Raw genomic sequence first — 15,644 nt, 5'->3', positions numbered from 1 at the left:
CATAATATGGCTGCATTATTTTGGCCTCTCAGCTATCTCTCAGATCTTGTTATCTTTTTTAATTTGCAACTTCCAAAGCTGTGTGGTTAAGTAGGAGTCGGTGCTTTAATTAATTTAAAAAACTTTAAATATTACTCTTGAGGTTTCCAATAAAATCTGGAAAATATGATTCTTCAGAGACTCCAAATTCAGAGGCATGCAGACTTCATTAATTTTTAAATTATTATTTTTAAACCTACTTTATAAATCTTTAGTATCTGATTGATGAGATTTGATCAATGAGGATAAGCAGTAGTCTGAGTTGAAGGGAAATACCTGCAAAGAGAGTCATATTGGCAAACTGAAACCCCAAAAGATAAGGGAGCTTCCTAAGATGAGAATTAGGTTAAAGATATTCCTAGTAATTGTCATACTTGCACTAAACAGATGAATGGACTTGCTCCAAAACCTTATTCCAGATCTCTAAAATTATGTGTATGCTGTAGGAATATTTTTTGTAAGCTTTCTATTGCTAGAAGAAGGGCTATAACTAAACTAAGTTATTATTAGGCTTTGTAAGGGATCATTTATTATACTCCAAAATGGCCTGTTATTTACAGTTCTTATTTAAAAAAATGAACATGGAAAGCATTCAAGTTTCAGATAAGTTTTAATACTGTTAACGTGCCTTCTAACAGTGAAAGCAGATATTCTGGCTCACAAGCATGATTTATAACCTTTATACTGCATGTGAATTTCAAAAAGATAAAAATTGAAAACATGATCTGAATGTCTATGCAAATCAGAGACAAGCACCTTAATTCTTCTTATTATTTTCTGATCTTAAGCCATAGTACCTTATGTGACACATCTACAGGTTTTTTTTTTGTTTGTTTGTTTTGTTTTAGGGGGCTACTAATTTTAGCAGTCCTAAGCTTAGATGTGCCACTAAGACACATAAAGCCTGAATTTTAGGTCTATAGAGTATCTAATTTATACTGAACAATAGTGCTCATCTTCACTAGCCCCAGAAATACATCTCAAAGTACTTTCAGAACTGGAGATACAAAACACAAGTCATAACTATCTAATTAAAGGTACTGAGAATCAGCTGCTATAATTGCTGGAGTTCAGACACTTATAAGTTCAGACACTTATTCAGAAATAAAAAGATACGTAAATTACAGATACTACTAATGAACATTTATTTTAGTTCTTGCCCTTTATAAATTTTGTCACTATAATTTTTGCTTAGATAGTTGGGCTCTAACAAATTCAAAATGAACCTTTAACAGAATCAAATCTCACCTATTTTCAGCCAGAACCATGAACTTGTCTTCAATGGCTCAAAGTGGAATTTCTCTTTGACATTTGCATTGCTCATACTGTAAACATTTCACACAACAGTAAAGATAGCGTCAAAAAAAGTGATTTTGTGTCACAAAAGGACAATCCAGTATTGAGCGATGTCTTCACCTATTAAGTTGAAGTCATTTAAAACCTTGGAAACTTTATTCTCCCATGAAAGAGGGAAGAAATTCTGAATCTTTGCATCAATGCAATCCAGCTTAATACTGGATCCACACCTCTCTGTTCCTTTCTGTAGTAAAGTGCTAATTACTAATAATTACTAATTATTACTAATTACTAATAATTAACATCAGAAGTATCACAGTACCAAACAAGTAACAACATTTGTTACAAACCCACATGCACACCAGGCAGAGAGATAACTAATTACATCCATGCGATTGTGTTATTACTATCAGTATTTAAACTTCATGCAGGGCAAGTTTTATCTTCAAAACTGTGCAGAAATACTCTACAGTAAAATCCTAAATTCGGAGTCTTCTTCGTTGGCTCATTCATACTTCTTTCCTACTTAATTATGGCTTCTTGGGCTCCAGTCTCTTCTTTGTGAAGTCAATATAAATACAAGAGGAACAGAATTCAGGCCATTTGGTCACAGGTGACACCCTAAAATTCACTAACTTCTAAGAATAAACAGCGTTGAGGTTTCACTTGAAATTCCAGCAGTGGCAATTTTGTTCCTCTTCAGTTGAGCAAGTGTCTTGGCATAACAGAAATAATGCTTCTCTTCGTAAACATTTTCTAACATCTGTATTTTTCACCCTTGCACGGCATGCTTCTTTTCATCATACTTTATACATTCATACCTCCAGCAAGAGCATGGAGACCCTCTTATCTCTGAGCATCCTCTTCATATACTATGAGGGGGACATAACACTAGAAGCTGTACTCAGAACTCCAGGGATGTCAGTTCTGGCCTTGAAGTCTTTACTAAACCTAAGAGAAAAAAAAAAAAAGGTGAGTCAGAACATCTATAAGTTACTGTGTTGCAGAACTTACATATATATATGAGTGTGTGTATATATATCTACAAATATATTATGAATATGCATTTTGCTGTGAAGTCTGTACAGGTTACGTCAATTGTACTATAGCTGAGCATCACTTGTGAAGTCTGTGGCTTCCCTTTGCCACCGGCTGGCAAGGCAGATCGTGCCTATAATACTGTCCTCTGTGTTGTCAGCTGTGCATTGATTAAGATACAAATGAGCCATATGGTAGTGAACTAAGCTGTTAAATGTTTTTTTGGGGGGAAATTCAGCTGCAAAGAATTTTTACAAATGCCAGCTCAGATTTTCCTTTGAACTGCATTAGCCATAAATATGGATTATTCCTGTAGGTCCTGTATATGGAGAATTCAATCTGCTTTAAAGGTTCAGCAGCAAAATATAAACATAATTATTTCCCAGCCAGATAAATGAGTCACTTTAGTAGAGACATCTTGATCACATGACTTAGTCGAAGTGCAAAAAAATAAAATATTTCCATCCCTGTCTGCATGCAACTTCTACCATTATATAAATATATACATAGACATACATTTACATAATATACAAAAGCTCGCAAATTTTGACTGCTTCGCTAGATTTGTATGAATACAAAAGCAACAAACAGGTTCCTAAATGAAAGGATAATCCATTGCAAATTTACTGTTTCCTGCTATTTGTCAATACCTGCCATCTGAAAGTATTAATTTATGAATTTTATTGAGCAGGTGAACTCAGTGCTTAATAGGAACTAGCAATTGGCACTAGCAATTAGTGTATGTAAATCAACTAAGACAGAAGTATCTCAATTGCTGTTCTGCATAGAGGAACAGTTAATTTGTAGGAATATGTTTCCAGCCCATCTGATTTGAAAAAGTCACGTTTTCCACTGCTGAAAATCTCAATACCTATAACATTTGTTGTTCATTTTATGATTATTCTTAATGCCCTTGCAAACACATGTAATAAAATGCTAACAAACCATCAGCCATTACTTAATTATGTTTGTCTAGACAGACAAAGTTGGGGCAGGGGGAGCCCGTGGTAAAAAATATTGTTTCCCATTTGGCAAACAAAGATGAAATTTACAGCTTAATTATTCCTTGTAGTGCTGTAGACAGATCTTCCTGCTAATCATACTCAGGTCCAGAGCTGATTAAAAAAAAAAAGAAAAAAGAGTTGTGGATTTTTTTATTATTATTATTTTGGAGTGAGGTTTACAATTGTCTCGACTTCCAGTTAAATCAACTTCCCCTCCAGTAGGGGAGTTACTAATGGGATTTGCATGTTTGTGAGGCTTCATTGGAAACTACACAGGGAGCTCTTCTGACAGTGATGAAACACCACCTATAAGGCAAGACAAATATCTCAGAAAATAACGTTATAGTTGCTTTCAGAAACTGCCTGTGGAAAATAACAGAATAATTCATCTTAATTAATAAAAATACCTCTGTGTTTCAGCAACCAAGTGCAAGAAAAACACAGGTCAGTTCCAGAAACCTTTATTCATGAGTATTCCACTGCATTCCAAAAACTCACCTGCTTGTACACTGATGCTCATGTGATTAAAGACCATACTTTATCTCTAGATGTGTTTTTCAATACTATATGAGATCTTAGTTTTAAAGTCTTAAATAGTGTTTTCTCAAAGCCGAATGTGCCAATCACCACTGGACCCTGTAATATAAGGGCACTAGGCATAAAAAGTAAAAGTATAAATTGCATTTTGAAACACGCTGTACTTGTAGTCTCTTGTGTTGCAAAGACAGTGAGAAGAATCATCAGTTACTGTACTGTATTCTTCAGCAGTAACTGGGCAAGAGTATTCACTGCAGTGAATATTTGATATTAAAACCAGTCCCATTACACTTGTACAGTAAAATACCTCCTTCTAATGCTAAAGCTTACCATCTTCATAGTCCTAAGATAACTTTGTACGTCAATTAACTGCACTTGAAATGGAGAGGTGGTAAAAAAAAAAAAAAAGTTAGCATATCTGTCCTGGCTCTATCCAGGTCTAATTTGCTTAACTTCTATGTTAATTAGTTAATAAATTGCTTTCTGCTAAGTATTTAGAAATATATACTACAAAGAGTTAAAATGTTCTGTTACAAACCTGTGATCAAGCTTGCCTTTGTTGTGTGAACATAAAAAAAAAACATTGACATTTTAAACGGTGTCTGAATTCTGGATATGTATTAATGAACTTTTTTCCTGTTTTTTTCTTGATATTTTAATGTTTTTTCTTGAAATCGGAATAAGTTGTAGAGGGCAGGTTTTTAAGTGCCAGTAAGAAAAATAAGAAAAAAATACTTTCACTTGTAAGGGTTAAAAATCTGTTCAGTGAAGATATGGTGCAAGTAGATAAAGCTTAATCCAAAAACCCCATACAAAGATATTGCTAAGATTTCATTTATCAGCCTCAGTAAAATGCTGAATTAAACATTTTTGCATAGACTTGAACTGTACTCTCAGATCATTTATGTAAACTTAGAAATTTACTACTTGATTACTTGCCTTGCATTTTCTGGACATCAACATACTTCTTGGGCAGCCTATTACGAAACACTGAACTATTACTTGTGTTAGTAGCTCTTGAAAACATTTTTGTGTTGGAATGGAATCTACTTTAAGAAAAATAGCTGGAAAAGTTTTGCTTTCTTCTTTAAAATAATCTTAAAGACACAATGCAAATAATTATTTCAGTGATTTTCTTTAGATCATTAAGTAGCAAAGAAGAATCTATACCAGCACAGAAATAATAATCAATACTGAACAATCAATCACACCAATGTAATTACAGAAAAGGATATGACTTGTTTTTTCTGACGCTATCATGCTAGCAAAAATCTTGACATACGTGAAGGTACATCACTTTAAAAGGTACTTTTGAAGTCTTAAAAAGACTTCTTTACAGGAATAAGCTTTATCAGTGTAAAAAAATTCATATAGAAGCATAGCCACATGAAGGGATTTTTTTTTTTAATTCTTTCCATTAATTCATTATAAAGTAGCAAATTTTTTTTTTTAAGATAGAGACATGCCTTAAATAAGAACTTTTTACACATTGAAATTGTTATAATTATTTTTCATAAGAAAACAGAAAAAATAGGTACGCAATTTTTTAAAAAATCTGAAAAGTGAGTTTTGACAGTGACTACTAATAATACTGGGTGATAACATAAGGGTAATTATGAAAGGATAAAAAAAAAATAAGGAAATATTGACATTAAGAATGCCTTGCATGGATCTAAAGCTTTTAAGACTGAATACAATGTACACCAGTGTAAAACACAGAAACAGTATCATAGTCTTAAAAGCACTGCTAGGAGACAACTAACTTTCAGCAAGACAAAAAGTCATTACTGATCTTATGTTCCCTTCAGACGAAAGCCTTTCCACACACTGATCAAATATTAAACAGAGGAACAGTCAGAACTGGCTGGTAGTAAACCTTATGCTTGAATAGAAAATTCAGAGACCTATAACTTAATACTTTTTAAGCCTGGCCAGAGGGGAAAGAGGAGGAAAAAGCCAAATGTCCCTGATAAACTGTTCAAAAATAGTTTAAAATATTTCTCATTCTCAAACAGAAGGAACTTAATGTATTACATGAGGAAAATACAAACCTTTAAGATGTTAATTTTGAAGCTGAATCTTTGTTCCCTGCATTGAGAAGGTGTGCCGATATAGCCGACCTTATTTAAGTCATAAGAATGATAATTAGGGTCGCTCTTCTGGAAAGCCCTTAATCACATGCTTACAGAAGTCAATAGCTTCAAATACCTGCCTAAGTGTTTTCCTGAAATGGGCCTTACTAGGTGAAAGTTAACATATGATGATCATACGGATAGCATCCGAAAAATTTCATGCTATTTGTAGTTCAGACAGACACAAACTCTCAGTTTTTACTCAATTTTCACATATATAGGAGTCTGTTTAACTATGGGTTTCCTGGTAACAGGTAGGATTTTTTTCACATCGTGATATTTGCATAAAAAAGCTAATGAAGCGTCATTCATTACACGTGAAGTCTTAGAAAACCTGTTTTAAAAGTGCTATACAAGCCCAGACCATCTTTGAATGGAAAGTAGTTATTGGAAAATAAAATTAAAAATTGTCTTGTAGTGAACAGACTAGTTAATACCATCTAACTTAAAAAACAACCAACCACCACCACCAAAAACTTCCCGAACATTTAAAAGTCCCATAAAAATTATCCTGGCGGGTTTCAAAGGTAAAGTCTGTTATGTTTATATTGATGATAGGATCATTTTCATTTAGGACCAGGATCAGCATTTAACAAAAATGGTAGCTATAGAATGCTATAGAAAATATAAACATATAAAATGCTATACAATATACATTAAATAATCTGCAACGTATTTTGTCAAAAACAAATTGGCTGTAGTCCAGGTAAGTTTTATTTGTTTGCACATTATCCATGCCCTGAAATATGAAGCAAATTCAGTCTTGGTTTTACAAATTGGTATCGTCCATATACTGTAGTTGTCTACCTTTGAAAAGCCTCTTAATAATGGGGGGCAGAGAGTGGGAACATCAGATAGATAAGCACTTTATCAGTTCTGGGTTTATTAGTGATTTTTTAGTACAGCCTGTATCAGCTCTGGATAGCTAGTATAAATACAGTCTATTGAGCAGGCTTGCATGTTTAAAGGCTAAGCTATATGCTTTGGGTAGAATTCAGCTGAGGATGGAGTTTGCAATCATTCTTTGTGCTATTTTCTATTGTTGATCAAATAAGCACATATATATATGGTAATAATCAGAATTCTTTAATTATTTCACATGAGTGTGTAGCCTAAAGTCTTACAAAGAAGTTACTGTGCTAAAGACTACAAGAACTTAAAAGAGCAAAACAACACCAGCAAAGCTTAACATTTAAAGCATCATATTCATTCAACTTCTTGTAAACAATTTCTGTTGGCAGTCCTGGATGTTACCTGTTGTTTTTCCAGTCTTGCACTTTATCCAGGAAAATTCTCCATGAATTCAATGGATATTTGACAATTAAAACACAAAATAAAACTTTAGGATTAAGTCATCGCTCTGTATAAATCCTAGTAAACTAAACCAGTCTTGTTATTCTGTTCCAAGGAGATCTGGATTAATGGCTGTTGCTATACTATATGGCAGCCTGGTGCTCTAGTTTAACCCTGCATTTACAGACATTTTTGCTAACCTAAAAGCGAACACTAATTACATACTAAGTCTAAAAGCAAGTTTTACTTACGGAATACCATAAATGGCTTTATCAAATTCTAGTCTCATTGCATTGATGGTACATGAAATGCAAACAGGCATGTAATTATATGCCTATAGACTGTATTTCTATGTTTTCTTAGTCTGTGGAATGGTAATAATGGATACTAGTAAGAGTAGAGGCTGGCATAATGGGACCTTCTGCGTTTTATAACACCTAATTGTATGTCATTAAAAAAACTTGAGTGGTGCAGCTGAACTCTCACAAGAGGGACTTAGTGGATTTTAGTAACTAATGTCAATCTATAGTAATAGAAGGCATGACCCCAGTACTTGCAAACAGATACAAATTATTTAACAGTAATCTCAAGGAGAAATTTAAATAATCAGAAAAACATGGTAATGTTCTTCTAAGTCTATAGTAAGGTTTTTAAGTAATGTTTTCATTTATGTAAGTCTAGAATGTCTGTATTGGTGTTGTCTTGTCTTGTCTCAGTCCTTAACTCTTAAGACAGAGTTTACACAATCACTCTACACGTAAAAGAGATGACATTTGTGTTTTCCAGTACTTGCAGGAATTTGAAATTCTAAGGTCTCATTACCTTTGTATTTGACTCATGTTCCTGTGAACAGGGCAGGTGAGAAGAATACAGCTCATCGGTGGTGTTATAAGCTGGAATTTTGAATTTTGAGCTTGCCAAGGCCCTACATTAAAGACTGGAAGTAATTGGTTACTTCAGGTAGTGATAAATTTAGAATCAAGGCAGGGGAAAAAGATCATCTTAACTTAGATTAACTTGAAAGAGAAAAAATACCCCATTGCTGTCAATGGAACGCATATTCTATCAAAACTGCAGTCACACTCTGTTCTATTGAGATTAACTTTACCTGCTGAACATTGTTAAATTTATTCCAGTGGCCTATGACCACCATATATCAGCATCCGACCCCTATCTATATAAAACAATAAGCATAAGCTTAAGGCTGTCTTAAAGGCTGTCTGAGAGATGTATATTTACTGACATATAACCTGACTAAAGCCAAACATCATTACCCCCGTGACTGATTGGAGGGCAGCCGCAACTTAACAGTTTTATTTCCATTCTACAGCTGATCTCCTTGACCATGCTAGCTGAGCTGACATGGCATTTCAAGACTTCTTACCAGCTCAATGGTTCTATTATTTAAAATAAAACAAAACCAAAAACCACAAAACAACAGGAGTGGGGGGAGAAGAAGAAAAGCCACCTCTTCATTTAGCCTATCCATCTTGATCACTACTCGTGGGCTATCAATAATTTCAACTTGGTTAAGCAGCTGGCTGAAGGTTCAATAAATCCTGACTGGTTGTTTGCATGATCATAACTGGATACAATAATTTTAATTGGAAGGAGATTTCTTTTTGGCTACTCCCTGGGAGTACTTATAGAGTCAAAATCAGGCTAGAAAAGAAGTTACTTTAGTGGAGAAGATGATTCAGGTAATTCCTTACAGGTTTTCAAGACAAATCTGGATAAAGCCCAGAGTAACCTGGTCTGATCTCACAAGTGATCCTATTTTGATCAAAGGACTATACTACAGACCTCCAGAGGGTCATTCCTGCCTGAGTTATCCTATGATCATCTGACTCAATGATTGTTCAGACAGAAATCATAAGCCTGTTAACTTTTCCTATTCCAATCCACATTATTTGCACCTGTTAGGCTGATGACATAATCTGGCTTCTTAGGCAACAAATTCCAGGACTAGAATTTATCCACTGGTAGGTTTCATTCCACTGAAGGACAGATTAAGGTGGATTTGTAACATCTTTGTTTATCCAAAAAAATTAAAGGATGTTGAAAGCATTTGAAAGTGGATTTAGGAGAAGCCCATTATATGAACAGGAGCAGATCTCATCCAGAATGTCACATAAATATCATGCTATCAAACAAGAAATGTAAATTATCATACGTACTCTATAATTGAAAAGTGTATTACACATTAGTGAAGTCACCCATTTATCTCATCATAATCAGTTCCAATAAAATCTCATTTAGGAAAGTTGAGAGTAGTTCAGGGTGGATGGTTATGAGGATATCAGTCATGTGAGTTTTGAAAGCTAGTTCTCATGTGCAGAAAACCAATTATTGCACACCACATATGAAAAGGTGAAAAATATAAACTAACACTGTGGCATTCAGAACTAGGGAAAAAGTGAAGCAAACACACTGAATAACAATTGGAAATGTTTTTAGAAAATTTATGCTCAAATGAGATTTGGAAGAAGTCATTACAAGAAAGACAGGGTGTTTAATGCTAGTAAGAGATGTTCAAAAGGGGAAAAATCCTCTGATAAATCATTTGAAGGTGCTGATGAAGTAGAACTTGGATCCAAACCTCTCATACTTGGTTTTATAAATTCAAACTTTCAGTAGAATAAATTCTGAAAGACCAAGCATATGCAAGTCTGTCACGAAAAGGAAGTCAAGTACAACCGTTTTCTATCACTGCTGCCCTTCTACTGTAGCATTTTAGATAAAATAGCCTCCAGACATGAACCATAAGGGTTTTTGATTGAACTTGTTGACAAAAAGACATGAAACAGCCTGTTTTTTCCATCCATACAGTACATCCTTCCACCTGAATTGCAGGAATATTTGCTATCCTGGTTTCAACAAAAATGGCACTGACTTAATCCAACAGTGAGATAATATGGATAGAATGTATATCATGACTATAGCTGAAGAAGCATTTCATCAGGAATACTTAGTATGGTACCATTAGCCTCTTCTGAAATTAGCATTAATGATTTTTCTTTTCTGTTCCTCTACTTACTTGTGCACAGCTGCTCACCTAATCTTTAGAATAAACTTACCTTAACTGATATATTATTTGTTATATATGTCACTCTTCAGACAGTTGTAATGTAAGCTATACTGATGTTCTCTCTTCCCTTCATGTTCCAAAATTTAAACTTTCTATATGGCTACTACCCATTCCATTCTGAATACATGCATAATGATGTCAATATTTACATGCAGATATGTTTAACTAAATTTTGAATCCAGCAATATCATGGAGAATAACAACACAACCATCTGTTTGTATTTAGAATGGGGTACAAGAAATAAGGAAACAAACTTGATAAAAAAAATCCAAATATCCACACACCTTCTTTACTTTTTTTTTTTTTTGTATTTGCTATAAACATCCCTCAAATGCTGCATTTCAGTCTTGTTTCTTATATTGTGGTATACTTCTTTCTTCACAAAATCCAATGAATTCTGAATAAAGGGGTTTCTTACAAAACTCAAGGGAAAAAATTAACCGTTTTGACTATTTTGTTCTTGAAGGTGTAGCTAGCCCTGATTTCTTCTGCTTTGCCTGGCTACAGGTACAGCCATATAATACACACAATTTATCCAATTTTAATAACATATGAGTAGAACAGGGCACTCTGAGACCTTAAGATTCAGCTTGACAAAGGGTATGAAAAACCTCACTTAAATGTGTGAATATTGCTCACCATGAGAACTTGCTGGAGAACATTTATTTGCAATCTCATCAGTGTATGAATTTTAAATTGTTTCATTTAAGAAAAAAATAATTCTATAGTAGAAAAACTTGCTGTGAAGTTACATAGATAGCTAAAACCTGCCTAATGTTGTCATTCCCTAGTTCAATAGCATCTACCTTAAACCAGCAGTGAAAATTTTGAAAGAGGCTGGTCTTTTGCCAGCTTTTTAAACGAGTGTATGTGATTTAGTTCATATTTTCACACCTCCTTATTAAATACCTCCCAGTTCCATCTTGCCTAATATTTGATCCAGCAAGTTTAATGACCATTCCTTCATTAAACATTACAAGATTTTTAAGACCTTGGCAGAGCTGCATTTCATTCAATAACCTAGTGCTGCTACAAAGTCAACACTGAGTGCCAAGTTAATCCCTCGTGTCCACTAATTATGTCCAGTGCTGCATCTTCTTGGGTGAGCCTGAATCACTGGGGAAGTGCAAGATTTCCAGGCCAATGGATTCAGCACTCCAGCTATATCTCATGCCTTGACACTAGATGTCAGCGAAGGGTAATTGTTGTCTCAATTTAGAGGCCAGCCCAGGTAGCTACTAGCAACCTCTGTTAATGTTTTATAGCAAAGGTGAAGTATAGCTTAATACAAGCATCTGACATATATTACAATAAAAAAGAATATAGTTGTCTAGTGTTTTTAAAGTCAGTCGTAAAAGATGAATAATGATGCAGTTTAAAGCTAAAAGACAGCTGCCAAGCTGAATGGCCATGATGGATGTCTAAACACCCAGTGTGGAGAAAACCTGTTCCCTAGAGACCACCATCCAAAAAATTAATTACTGCGATTCAGCATCTTTAAATGTGCCACTTAATATACTGCCACCATAATTAAATTTCCAGCCCTGTGACCTTGAGACCATTTCCTGAGATAATAAATGAGATCAAGGTTTAATCGATGCAGATGCAAGTAGAAGCTGTCCGAGGAAGCACAAAACCATCACGATATAGTCAAGGTCAGGAAAGAAAAACCAAGTGAAGCTGCGAATCAACACTAATTGCTTTCTTATGATAAAAGATGTTTATTTTAATTTGCTTTATTTGCAAACAAGCGTGGTACCATCATGGTACTCTCTGACAGCAGCTTTTAAAATTCTAGCCACAGATGAAGTCAGCAGAGGGCATATTTGTTTCCTTGTAGATAGCACTTTTTGTAGATAATGAAGCCATATTCAGTAACACAATGAGATCTGATAGCCAAGCTCATCACGCATCAAACAATATAAAGAGAAGAAACAACCGTCTGCTTCAGGTACACTCCTTCCTTTCCAACACACACACACAAACAAACAAAACAAAATGTAGGAGAGATTTTGGTAGAGAGATGGAGATATGAAGGCTATTTTATGTCCTTTTGAAGTAGGAGTAACACAAAGGATATAGTCCGAGTTCTCCTGTTGGACTTGACTAACTGCTAAATCAGACACTAAATGTGAACACAAAGCTACAAAGCAAGCAGGTTCACAGCTAAAGAAAGGAGAGTTTTTAGAAAGACCATATGCTGGCCAGTATTCCTCATGGCATCATTTAACCTCTCGTCCAAGAGGGTTTTTGAAGTTCTGGTCATTTAAAGAACCAGCCTGAAATAAAGATGGGATGTCTAGAGAAGTAACATTTTTGTTTTGTAGCAGTGTTATGCTGCGGTGATTACATGGTTAAGCTACATAAAAGTCAGAGCATGAATTTTCTCTGTTTATGGTGCAATGGCCATTATTCAACCCAGTAAAGACGCCAGTTTGCTATCACACTGTTCCAATGTTGTATTTTAAGCATTGCTTGTACTTAAAACCTCTGGCAATTCAGCAAGGTGCACCCACATACATTACCCACCACTTCTCCAATACTAAGCAGGGATAAACTTGGAGCAAGTTGAATCATATCACTGCTGCACTTAAATAGAGGATCCCTGAATAAAAAATAATTTGCATGTTTCTTTAAAGAAAAAAGCGGTATTTATAATATCAACCTTTCGATTGAACTGGTAATGTGACTGTTTTGATTGAACAGCTAATGTGCCCTGGTAATTTTATTTTATTATTTTTTATTATTTTATAGACAACAACTCCTGTCTGACAACCTAAGCTGTATATATTTAATGCATGGGACTTGCTTTAATTCTTCCTTTCTCTCTCCCCTCCCCCCCCCCCCCCTTTTTTTTTTTTGAAATGGAATACAGAAAGATAAGATTTGGGAGTCAGCAAGCCAAACAGGGAAAACTGTGAATTTAAGGACCACAATATGAGTCTAACACAAAATACATGTTGGTAGGACTGTTTCTGCAGCTCTGTACCATGTCAAGGAAAGACCACAGTTCTTTCCAAGTCCAGTCATAAATCTGGCCTATACTAGAACATCTCAATTTTCATTTAAAAAAGAAACACATTTCTGCAGTGAAAGCCTTCCTATTGTGTAGTGCCAGCATTTTGAATTTTCAGTCACATCAGTACTCTGACCTGATAAAAGCAAACCGCTTTAAGAGAGAAGGGATAAATTTCATTGTAAGATGCATCAGCTCTTACCTATATCACTGCTGATTCTCCCAATAAGTACTTCAGCTTTTGTGCTTATGCCAAAAATGACTCATTTCCCAAATAACACCTGAACAGCCAAGTTCCATACTGTCCAGTGACAACTACTATAAGGTAGTATATGTGGCCAACACTAAAACCTCTCATAACTTGAAAATGCTGGAAGACAAGTGAAATAAACCATATTTAATATTTAACATTAATAACTAATACAAGGAAAAACTGCCAATTACTTCATTTCCATGAATTTTCATCAGTGTATCTCAAAATTTCAGTCTATCACACAATGACACCATTGATGGTCTTGCTTAGATATAACAGTATCAGTCAGAAAACAACAGAATCAACATGTTCTGCTGTCTTGGAATGAGTGGTTCCATGACAAAGCATCCAGTCTTTTAACAGCAAAATATATAAAGATAGCACCTAGAAGAGGACCTGTTATTTTAAGAGAAGTAAGCACTACTGGAGCTCTCATGCACTTAATGAGTTGAAATGAAAGTGTCTCTACAGCTAAGTCAAGTCTACCTAATTGTATGCTGTTAGAGAAATTAGAACTAGGTAATAGCAGGGGGAACACATGTTTAAAAAAGTAAGATTTTCTAACTTTTTGAGACCAAACCTCATGTAGAGGTAGGCTTCCTCTCATTTCAAACCATATTGCTAAAAACTGTGGAAGAAATTTGTGTTCTGACACCTAAAACCTCAGAGCTGTAAAAAGCATAGAAGCAATCAGTAAGAGGACAGAGAAATGAAATTATGAAAAATTATAGACAATAGATCTTTAAATAATAGTACTTGGACATAATTTGTATTAAACGACAGTCTCTATCAATCCAGTCAACATCAAATACATTAAATTATGAAACACTGTAAATTCCAAGGTTACAATGTAACCGTCAGACTTCTAGAAATAACAACCAAAGCAAATCAATGGGGTTAGGGTGATATACAAAACCCTAGTGGTGACCAAGATTGCAGAGCACTTGAAAGTCACTCCACACCATCAAGATTAAAGTTAAAAAGGAACAAAACAGAACATGCCACTAAGTGCCAGGGATTGAAGACTTCAAGGTACAAAAGAACTTAGAGGACATATTAGAAAAAAAAAAAAAAAAACCAACACATTAAAACAAACAACACGGGCTGCTCTGATGCAATGTTAACCTCACTGAAAGTTTCCAAAGATAACTGGATGATCAGGGCATGTTTTCAGAGCATATGAGTCACGGGACTGTGCCATACAGATACTTAACATTCATATTAATCCTGGGCATGTGAATACACACTTTTGAAACCTGAAGAAGAGACAGTGGGTATGATTAAGACAATTATTTCCTGGTCCAAAACTATCAACTTTCCCTTGAGAAAAAGTGTTAGTAAAACAGCCATCATGTCTGCAAAATAATGCAACAAAATCACCCTGAGGACTTAGTCCAGCTGTAGCTGTGAAATATCTGGGTGGAGGCAGAGAATATACTGTCTCAGAACAGAATTTTCTGGGGACATGGAGGTAAGCAGTGGAGTCTGACTTGATTTAGGCTGAATTAATAGCTTACTGAAAATTAAGAACAACATTTGTTGAAACTTGTAGTTGATCTGCCTTCAGCCTAATGCAATTGAAGCTGGAATAAAATAAAATAAAACAAACACTGAAGTTACAACTTCCTAAAAAAATTACATGGACTTTTGGCTATATGCTTCTGTCTGTAGGTAAGCTAGGAAATCCACTCTACCTTTCTTGAAATGTTTCCCATTGTCATTCTGTACTTACCAATAAGACATTTAGAGAATGAAAGTAAGGGGAAACTAATTTCTTTACTTTTATCTGACAGGCTAGTGTTTATAAACAGCACACTGTTCTAACACCATTCTCAATAAAAAGTCATTGCATGACAGATGTTATTGCATGACAAATGCCACAGAGGGCCACTACTGGCAGTTGCTAACTTTTCTTATTGAAAGATCCATTCAGATGCATCAAGGCAA

General features: G+C 34.9%; 1 long non-coding RNA gene across 1 annotated transcript in view; it reads right to left on the bottom strand.

Annotated features, from left to right (window-relative positions):
- Nucleotides 1–1,345: 1,345 nt before the first annotated feature.
- LOC106033739 (uncharacterized) overlaps nt 1,346–15,644 on the bottom strand; it is a 151,192-nt gene continuing 136,893 nt past the window's right edge. The window contains exon 4 of the long non-coding RNA XR_010834266.1: nt 1,346–2,286. This is a non-coding gene — a long non-coding RNA (uncharacterized lncRNA). The remainder of the gene's footprint in view (nt 2,287–15,644) is intronic.

Source organism: Anser cygnoides, chromosome 11 (genome assembly GCF_040182565.1).
Source record: "Anser cygnoides isolate HZ-2024a breed goose chromosome 11, Taihu_goose_T2T_genome, whole genome shotgun sequence".
In the NCBI taxonomy this organism is placed as follows: domain Eukaryota; kingdom Metazoa; phylum Chordata; class Aves; order Anseriformes; family Anatidae; genus Anser; species Anser cygnoides.
The sequence above is the reverse complement of the archived record's forward strand: the minus strand, read 5'-3'. Positions and strand labels throughout refer to the sequence as shown.